This window comes from Lepidochelys olivacea, assembly GCF_965140295.1.
Source record: "Lepidochelys olivacea isolate rLepOli2 genome assembly, chromosome: 3".
Classification (NCBI taxonomy): domain Eukaryota; kingdom Metazoa; phylum Chordata; order Testudines; family Cheloniidae; genus Lepidochelys; species Lepidochelys olivacea.
In genome coordinates, this window is record NC_140413.1 from 102,618,456 (window position 1) to 102,629,130 (window position 10,675).

The window sequence follows — 10,675 nt, forward strand, 5'->3', positions numbered from 1 at the left end:
GTATGGTTAACTGGAAATGAACTTCAAATTGGAGTAGAAAGGGGAACATTTAGTACTTACACTAGACTAGAATAAAGTTAACCTTCTTTCCAGTATTCACTCTTACTTTACCATATATGTCTGGTTGTGCTCTGTCCCCCTGACTCAGACTCATGCTACAGCAGTATCAACATCACATACGTTCCCTCACATTTTAGTTCTTAACTTGGTCCCTGCTCACTGGATCATTTATAGGCATAAAATCAAATTATTTTTGAGAGGATATAATTTGTCTCATACATTGTAAATTTCCAACATGGTTTTGTAGTTGTAAATTTAAACATTTCATTGATAAATTATCAGTGGCAGAGGAAACAGAGGCAGAGAGTAAGCAAGTGACTTTCCTCTGTGACCTTTTTTCTGGCTTGTCAATTTTGGGCTGTCCATAAACTCCCTCCTAGAGCCCAGGCCCTGCATCCCCTCCCATGCCCCAACCCCAGCCCAGAGCCCCCTCCTGCACCCAAACTCCCTCCCTCTTAGTTAAGAATTTTTGACTTACTGGCACCCCTCATTCCTCCAACATGCCGGATAACAAAGCTTTTACTGTAGTATTACTTTGAATTGGTATAAGCACCTTCTTGGCCAAGGGTTTTGAAGCGTCATACTATATAATACCATTATGTTAAGCTTTCCCACTCTCCTATGATGTAAATAAATATATTCCCCAATTTACATATGGGTAAGCTAAGGCATAAAGCAATTCAGTGGTTTGCTTAGTGTTTTACAGTAAGTCAGAGTTGGAAAAAGAATCCAGGAGCAATTATTCAGTCTCCTACATTAACTATTAGATTCTAAGCATTCTGCTTGTATTAAACAGACCTGCTTTACAATGATGGTGTTAGGGTAGTCATTCTGATACCTTGAATCGAATTCTGCCCTCAGTCAAGTCATTGGGGTTACATGAATGAAACTGAGGTAGATTTTAGCCAATGTGTTCTGAGTAGAAGTCAAATGTCACAGGGAAAGAAAAAGTTAATATCTGGCTAGTAATTCAACTGATTGAGTGATGGGAAAAAAATCCTGTATATCAATTTTTGGAAGTAGCTATAGTCTTACCTTGTTATGTCATGCATTTTTTGATCAGCTAATCGCCATGTTTAGTGCATTAGTCAGTAGCAATGCAACAATGAAATGAAATCTAGTACAGTGCTGTTAAATTGTACCAACATGTACACCAACTAGAGTGTCAGTAACTTGTGCGATCAATCTCTGAGTATTTTTATACTTTGTTTGACAGACACTTCTGGAAATGTCTTCTTGTTTAACATCGTCAGCAGAGCTCCCAAGCTAAGTTCCTTACGTATCTTTAAATACTGCTAAGCTGATTGGCATTTACTCACCCCCCTCAATATAAGAATCATGGGGTCTGACTTAGCAAGAATTATTTTTTTTTTTTTAAATAGAACAGCTGCCCTCTAAACTTAAGCCCATCTGGTCCTACTTGAAAAGAGAAGGGGGAAAAATTAAAATCAGTTCTCACTAATTAGAGGAAAATTGTATGTAAACAATTGGAAGGTCTTTTCATACTTATGGCCTGACATTTCCACAGAGAGCTTAATTGCTTGCATGGGCCTAAAGGGTTATGTTCTTTTTTAAAGCTGCATATGCTGTCTGCCAAATACTAGCTTGGACATGCTGTGAGTGGTGTTTGGATCCCCAGCAGCTCTTGCTATTTTAGTCTCTGTGACAGCTAGAAGTCGTAATTAATTTTGATGATCCTGACAATCATAATTATGATAGTTCTTGTTTCTGATAAGAGTATTTGAAGAATGTTTCTTGTTGGGGAAATCACCATGGGTTTTAGAAGTAATAAAAGAAATATAACACGGCAATGGAACTTCTGTATAAAGGACAAACATCTGAAGCCTGAAAACAGCTTCATTTTCTTATTTGTAAGAAAGCATGAAAATTAAACTCTCATTAAGGCTGAGCTACAGTTGCCAAGTCAGTGTCAATTTAGATCTGTAATAACTCATGACCAAAGAATGTTTTCCTTTTTATGTCTTCAGTCACTCACCTAAAAATCCAGTAGCAGGGTACGTGAGCAATGAAAAGTAAACTTTTGCTTGCTGTTCTGTAAATATGCATAGAATTCTGGTTGGTTTCCTCAATGATGTACTATCTTAGAGATGAAAACAAGCATTTCATCCTAAGTCACTCTCATATCCAAAAGAAAGCATGCTCATCTATTATGTTCACTATTTTTGAGGATGTCTCCTCTCTCCTCAAGCAAACAAACAGGTCCCATTAATGCTTATAGCAGTTATGTCATGTATACAGAACAGGGAAGGCCCTATTGAAGGAAAATAGTGTTAAAAAAATTGTAGCAAAGTGTTCATAATGTAATACCCAAGGGCCAGATTGTACCTTGAAGGTTCTGGCATGTATAAGGCAGTGCAGAGCCATGCTGCATCAGAGAGAGCATGTGATGGGGTGTGTATCCGACTCAGCTCTGAAGAGGTTAATGTGGGCCTGAGAGGCAAATTAACACTCCTGGCAGCACCTGTGTGAGAGAGAAAGCTAGGCTTAATTGATAAAGCCACTGCCAGGAAGTTTGTAAGAGAAAGGGGCTACAGGAAGAGAATTTGGGGGGATGAGGAGGAGGGAGGGAGGAGAATAGAAGAGGTCTAGGGAGGCAGCAAGGAGTCTGAAGGAGTATAGACCTTACCTGCCAGCTACAGGGTCCTGGGACTGGAACCCAGAGTAGATGGAATGCCTGAGTTCCCCTACGAGCCACCAAGGAAGGTGGTGTGAAACCCCCTAAGGCAAGGAGTGGAAAGACTATGGAGCCCAGGGATATGCAGAGATGGAAGACCTGCTGTAAGGTCATTGGACTACAGCTTGATTGGACTCTCTGTAACCCTGGAAGGAGTGAATTAAAGCGTGACCTGGCTGGAGGGCCAAGCTGTGGGAAGAGAGACCACTGTAGTGATGGAGTGACTGTCAGCAGGGTATTTCATAGGGGGAGAGAGCTGCTACATCACATCTGGCCACAAAGAAGTGCCCCTGCAGCAAGTGAAGCCCTTTGTAGAGTACTGCAGTTGTGCTTTAGGGGGAACAATCCTCACTCCCTTGCTCTGCTGCTGGGTATGTAGGAAAGGGAGTGAGGAACGGTCTGTTTTCTCCTCACTCCCCTCTGTCAGGTGCCTTGTTTCCTCTTGGCACTAGGAAGGAGAAGTCCCTGCTCTTCATCAAGCACAGGGATAGCAATTACGCCTGGCCGTTGTGCGTAGGGTGCAATGGTGGGAAAGGTTCATTCCATCCAGTCACACAAGGGCCACTCATAATCTGGCCTCAAGAGTCAAATACAATGTTGCCAACTTTCTTGATGTTTATCATGAGTCTTGATGCATTTGAAGTGTTTCTTGAAGCCCTGGCTCCTAGAAGATCTCAGCTTTCATATTACATTTTTTTAAGTTTCTAGCTCTCATGGTTACACAGAAAATCTTGAACACGTGACCCAAATGCACCTTAAAGGTTTGGAAACCAAAAGCAAATAAAAAGAACCCAACATTTGTTGTTTTTAAACAAATATCATTTTGTGGGGCCTGTCTCACAAGTTTTCAGTGTTTGGAGTTGATCGTTCTGAATACATATTTATGAAATGAGAATGTGTATGTATATTCAGAATATGAAGACAAGATTGGAGCAATGCTTATGCCACAGAACCAGCGCTGTGCAACATCTAGTTAAGTACATGGGTAGTGAATTTATACAAAGCCCCATGCTGAGACAAGAACTCCAGATCTACCATAGACTGAATGTACAGCTTTCCTTTCGATGTGACTGCATAACAGGGAATTTTGTAGGTAATGTTTTAACTATTCCATAGCGATTAACCCTTCTGCCCTGATCATTACATATTTTATTTACCCTTCAGAGGTTGTTAACTATTATATTGTGATAGGTAAAATAAAATAAACAGAATGAAACTTTTTAAAATTTTTACTTAATTTTTTCCCCAGCCAGGCTGAGTTTTATATAAAATAATTACTAATCATAAATATGAAGGATGGTCTTGTGAATAAGGTACTGGTTTGGGCAGTCAGCACCTAGGAGTTTAATTCCTGGCTCTGTACAGAATTCTTCTGTGGCAATGGGTAAGTGCCTGTATCTCAGTTCCCTATCTCTAACATGGGAGGATAATGTTCCTTGTCTCCCACTCTTTGTTTGCCTTGTTGATTTATAATGGTGTATGATACAACTTCTATTAATTATCAGTTAATGGCACTGTCACTGTTTACAGAGCATTGTGTATGCGCCAACGAGTTCTTTGATAGCTGTTGAGTCTGATGGGCAAGTGACAGTCCCGTCCACAGGCAGACAACACCCACACATTAGTAATGCTTTGAATCCAAGCAGCAGATTCTTTCCTTCTCTGATGCCAGTCATCATAAAGGGTGATCCAGTCTGCCTCGCAATGCCTTGCTCCATCTACAAGCCAACTCCACCAATCAGAGTGGCATTCTGCACTCCTTCTCCAATCATCCACAGAGATTCCAAAGGATACTAAGTTATCTTTGCAAGCATCCTGAAATCTGCACAGTGGTATGCCTCTTTCTAGACCCTTCGCAAGCTTCAGAACACAGCATACTCTTCGGGTTCCTGTAATCCATCATTTGCTTGCTAATCAACCTGAGTTTTTTCTTGCTAATCAACGTCCCCATGAATGACATACCAGCATGATTTAACATTTCCACATTTGTCACCTTGTCTTGCCATCTTATTTGAGGAAATTTTATGCAAGCATCTGATATGAAAGCTGGTTAGTCTTTTGGTATGTTTGGTATAAGTTGTCCATGTTTCTGAGCCATACAGAAGTGTGGATACAACACATGTCTCATAAATACGGATTTTCACTTTATTTGACAATTTGTTGTTGTTCTAGGCTCTGTCTTGCAAAAGATCAAAGTTCCTGGCTGCTTTGCTGATTCTTCTAGTGAGTTCAGCATCCAGATCTACATTGCTGGCAACAGTAGAGCCAAGGTAGCAAAACTGGTCAACAACATCCAGACGAACACCATCTAAAGTGACATCTAGAACTGGTTCTGAAGAGCCTCAAGCTTATTGCTAGCCCAAAGATTCTGCATGAATCAGAATATTTGGTAACAAGCTATAGGGCATCAATACTGTGAGCCACAAGGCTGAATCATCTGCAAACAACAGGTCCCTTATGATGATTTCCTTCACCTTCGTCTTAGCTCTGAACCTTGAAATGTCAAACAAACCTCCATCATGTGTAGTGCTAAGATAGATACCTTCTTGAACATCACGGAATGCATGTTGAAGCAGGAATGAGAAGTAAATATTAAACAATGTAGGAGCCAGTATGCAGCCCTTCTATTAATTAACAACAATAATAAATGTCCCTCCGCTTGTCGGACCTGCTACACGACATGTAATTATCTGAAAAAACTAACTGTCCTAAGGATGAAATTGGAGGAAGGAGGACTCTGGCTCAGATATTTTTACTACACTATCTAACTGTGCTCTTAGCCTTGTCCACATTAAATATCCCACTGATACTATCATTAGTGGAACTACACTTGCAACCAATTACAGCTCCAAAAAAATCTACTGTAGACACAACCTGAAAGTTCTCCACATAGCTTTTCTTGAAAATCTTGCTGGTAATTCATCCTGCAGGTTGTAATTGTTTATTGCCTCAGTCTAAACTATATGCAGTATACATACATACAGTGGTGGATGGGCACCAAACAAATGCCCATAGCAATTACTTGAGGAGTGGTAAGATACTACCGTGATGGGCATTACAGAAAACTTTAAGGTCAATAAGGAAGATATTACTCCTCCACCTTTTACCATTATTACAGTTACCATACAACACAAACTACATTCCCCAACTTTAGCTTGTTCTACCCCTTTCAGCCTTCTGAACACACCGCTTGACCAGGTTGTTTTTCCTCAATACAAGCAGCACTGGGAGAAAGCAGATGGGTAAAGCTTTGTGTGCAGAAAGACAGTTACAAGGGGTGATGCAAAGCTGGCATTCTTTGGGAGGGCAAAAAACTAACCCTGTGTGAAATTTCACACTAATTGGCCACAAACTTTAGGGGGGGAAAATGCCCCAGTATTTTATGCGTTATCATTTTAAGTCCATTTCAGGATGCAACCTTAACTATGGTGTTGCTGTCACATGCCTCTGTAACAAAATATGTTTTGGTTAATTTAAAAAAAAACCTTAAAATGACTTTTTTTTAAAATGTTTCGGATTTAACTCTTAAAATCAAAGAATTCTGTTTTGTCAGTCCTACTCTGTATCATCAGCCTGTTAAAATAGCAGCTGTTTCTGGTTTATGCTCTTTTTTAAATTATATTTAGGATTTATGTTAGATGGGTTTCTCTTTGTTAACATGAGTACCACAAATATTTTATTTATTTAGATTTAAATAATAGGAGATGCTCTACAAAGCTCTAGGTGCCCAAACACATATTATAACAAATATTGCAGCACCATTAAAATGATCATGCAAACAGGAATGTAACCGGCCATTTACAAATACTTCTTTCCATTAGCTTATCATTGTGGAAATAGATTCATAGATTCATAGACGTTAAGACCAAAATGGACCATTAGATCAGCTAATCTGACCTTCCACATTACACAGGCCACAGAATTTCACTACGTTACCCTGCACTGTGCCTGATAACTTATCTTTGAAGCATAACTTCCAGAAAGGCAACCAGCCTTGATTTGAAGACACTAGGAGCTGGAGAATCCACCCTTCCATTTAAAAATGTGTTCCTAAGTTCTAACTGGAGTTGGGCAGACTTGAACTTGAACTTCCCAGACAGTGGTTCTTGTTATAACTTTCTCTGTTAGATTAAAGAGCCTTATACACTTTAATCATGTGATGGTATGAAGCGTCACTTCAGTTCTCTCAAAAAACTCTATCAAATGTCTCTTGCAGCATGCCTGCAAAGCTAGCAAATTCAGGCTATTTGCAGTATCATGGGGACCTCACAGAAAATGCCCTCGTGTCAGTAAAGTTGGGAACTTGTAAATACCATTTGTAAATATTTTAAAGGCAACCAATGTACTACATGTCATTAGAATTACTAGTATCTAAAGTATGGCTACTAAAATAATTATCAGCATTTAGAATATCCTGAATAAGAATAAATTACAAAAGGTCATGAAAATTGTAGTCAGCTAAATTCATCTCCCAGTACCACTGAAATCAGTCAGGTTGCCCTGTATAAGAAAAGAAAACTTGGCCCAGTGGCTTTGAAGATTAAGAAGGAAAAAAAGTAGTATTCGTGTAAAGTAAGTTGACAGCAAAAAGTGTTAAACTCATTCTGTGAAGAGGGCCAAATTGCATTTTAAATTATAGTCCGTAGACTGCGGTTACAAAATTTGGGTCATGTACTGCCCAAGACACATGGCAGATCTCCCATTGCTCACAACTGGAGAGTTACATAGAGTTCAAGGGTAGAATCTGTAGTAACTACACTTTCAGGGTGAGACTGTGACTCACCTTATGTGCCAGGGAGTAAAGGGGCCACCTGAGCAAAGACTGTACAGCTGGACCCATAAAATTCTCCTCTAATCTTCTGACTGCTGAAGCTGAATTTTTAAATCAGCAGTTGTTTTGCCTCTTTACTTATTTAGCCTTGAAAATCTAAATTGTTTTTCTTTATTTTTCTTGACCTTTCCTTGCCAAAATATATACTTCCATAGTTGTGCCACATAATAACTTCTACAACAATCACTGTATTTATTTTTAGTGAAATACTATATTTGCTTTGCTGTGTTAGCAATTTAGGGAGCAAGCCATAATAAAGAAGGGTCAGTGCCATTCACAGCAACACTCCTCTTCCCCCGCCCCCAGTCTTTTAATTAAAACATATCAAACTCTTTTTCTAACAAAGTTCCTGAAACGTGAATTGCAGATTTCATTGCTATTTGCTTATGGGCTGGAGTGAGCCTCTGGACTCTGCCTTGTGCATGGGGCAATACATAGATGTGCTGCCCCAGAAGGAGGCTTGAGAAGGAATTCTGACTCTCCCTTGCTCCCACTTGCTCTAGGAGGGAAGTACCTTCTTACAGCCCTTTATTGGGAGAAGTTTACTCCCCTATAGTGGATGGTTTCTTCTTAAACAAGAGGAGGGTGGAACCTATGATCTGTTTCATCCAGGTCCTTCATAAAGTAGAAGATGTCTGAGTTCCCCAATGGAGTTCATGTCACCACCACAGAACTCTCAGTCAGCAAGAAGAAGCTCATATTGCACACAGCATAACATTGGAGCATGACCAATAACCATCACAATGAATTGGTGGGGCCCCCTCCTCCCATGACCTGGAAGTCCTTGATGCTGCAAATTTGGCAGCATTATCTGAACTGGCCTTGTACTAATGTTCATGGATCTTGTGAGCAAATGTGGGTCCAGTTTCAAGTTGGTAGATGGTTGGTTCTTGCGCTGCCCCACCCCTGGCTGTTCTGTGCTCCTGTCACTCCTGTGGGTCATACCACGGAGTAATCAGTTGACACTATGACTAAGAACAGCAGAGTTTTTGAATTATATTGTTCTTGTCTGTACATTTTTAGGAAGACAGCGAACACATGGGGCTGAAGAGGTAAATGCTTTACAGCACCACTTTCCGCAGCTCCCATCGGCAGGGAACGGCGAACCGCGGCCACTGGGAGCTGCGGACGGCCATGCCTGCGGACGGTCAATGTAAACAAAGTGTCTTGAGGCCCGCCAGCAAATTAGCCTGATGGGCGGTGTGCGGCCCCGGGGCCGCAGGTTGCACCCACTGCTTTACAGTTATCAGTACAGGAAATAAATATTATCGTAATAATTTTAAATGGCTAGTTTTTTAATGAAGATTAACTCCTTCATACAGTACCATAGATAGCCAAGATCCTAGTTCCTAGCAAACAGCTCTGAATAACACATAACCTATCTCCGTTCAAACGAAGTCCATAGTTGAATTAGCAGTAGTGTTGCATATGAGGAGTGAGGTGCATTAGCTAAAGAGCGTGGTGGGAGAACTGGCACAGTGTCTATCTGGTTTAAATAATGCTATTAACATTCTTCATTTATGAAAATACAAAATTCACATACACATTCATATTTAAAATTAATTAATACAAAATATTCACACCACATCTGGGAAGCAGTATTCCAAGTGAGTATGTCTAGAGTGAATTTTCACAGCCTCGCTGCAAATGTCTAAAAAAAGAGTTTCTAATGGAAATAGTGATAGGCTGTCAGCTAATGTATAGTGGTGAGAACGGCACTGCTATAATAAGAATGACCATGAGTCAGTTTAACAAATAATAAAATACCAGTAAATAGATGAGGCTTTAAGCCTATTCATTAGGCTCACTTTCTGATGAGTTAAAACAGACTTCTTGCTTCTGGTCCATAAACACCCCCAGGCAGTTGAAATCTGTCACGGATAAGGCTGGTGTGACAACGTTTATTTAGTTCTAGAATACAGTAGTCAGAAAATGTAAGAAACCACATATGGTGACATGGTTCCCCTAAGTATGCTAAGTAAGAGGGAAATTTTCTGGTAAAAATTCTATGTTCAAATAATGTGTGTTATCCTACTAAAAATTAGATATCTGTGGGACCAGTTTTGAACAATGAGACTGCTAAGAATATCATTACTAAAAAGTAAAACCATTGTTTGAAATGGTCCCCGGCTGGAGGGTTGTCTGGTGGGAAAATATTTTAACAGGGTTTCTTATTAATGTGATTGTTCTCAAGATGTAACACAAATATTATCTGCAATGGAATGTTCACTAAGTGTGTATCTTTAATAGATGGTAAATAGTTCATGGCAAATTTAATTTAAAAAAATCTTCATCTGAGACTTTCACTTCATACTGTTCCATATTCTAGCATAATACTTGTTCGTTTAACAGAAAACTGGCAAACATATTACAGTATTTGGTAGGTAGATTTCTGGGGGAGGCCTTTAGAGTTTGTCTACAGTGTGGCCTTGTGGCTAGTATGCTGGTCTGGTACTTGGGAGACCTGCACTCTGTTCCTAGCTCGTCCACTTTGCCTGGTGAGTGACCTTAGGAAAGTCACTTTGACCTCTCTGTGCTTCTATTTCTTCATCTGTAAAATGGGGATATTGAAAAGCGAATCCCTTAATTGCACTTTTCACAATTTTTCCAGTGTTCTGGTCAAATTATCATTTGGATAATTGAATTCTGCCTACCTAACTCTCCCTTGGGTGAAAATCTGCCCCCTCCTCCCAAAACAGAGAGAGAAAGCAGGCTTCTCTCTAAAACAGGGAGGCACAATTCACGCAATCTTCAGCTGTCTGTCTGCAGAACTGATTCTGATCACACTTCCCTACAGAACCCTCTTGCCTACGGGAAAACCCTTAGGGTTTAAAATGACAGCTTGTAATTTTTATAATTTTCAGTACACCACAGCTGCCAGAGGATGCTTCTATTTCTGTTCTCCACTACTTCTTTGCTGTCTTCTAGCATGGAGGCTGCCTCCCTTCCCCATCTGTAGCAGCTTCAGATTCCCTTACGAGCAGGGAGAGAAGAATGCTTTGGGTTTTGCCTATAAATGGTTTGCAGTATTTGAGGGTGTTAGTAGTTAGTTCATTTCTGTCTGTGCAGAGGTACATCACTGGATGAAA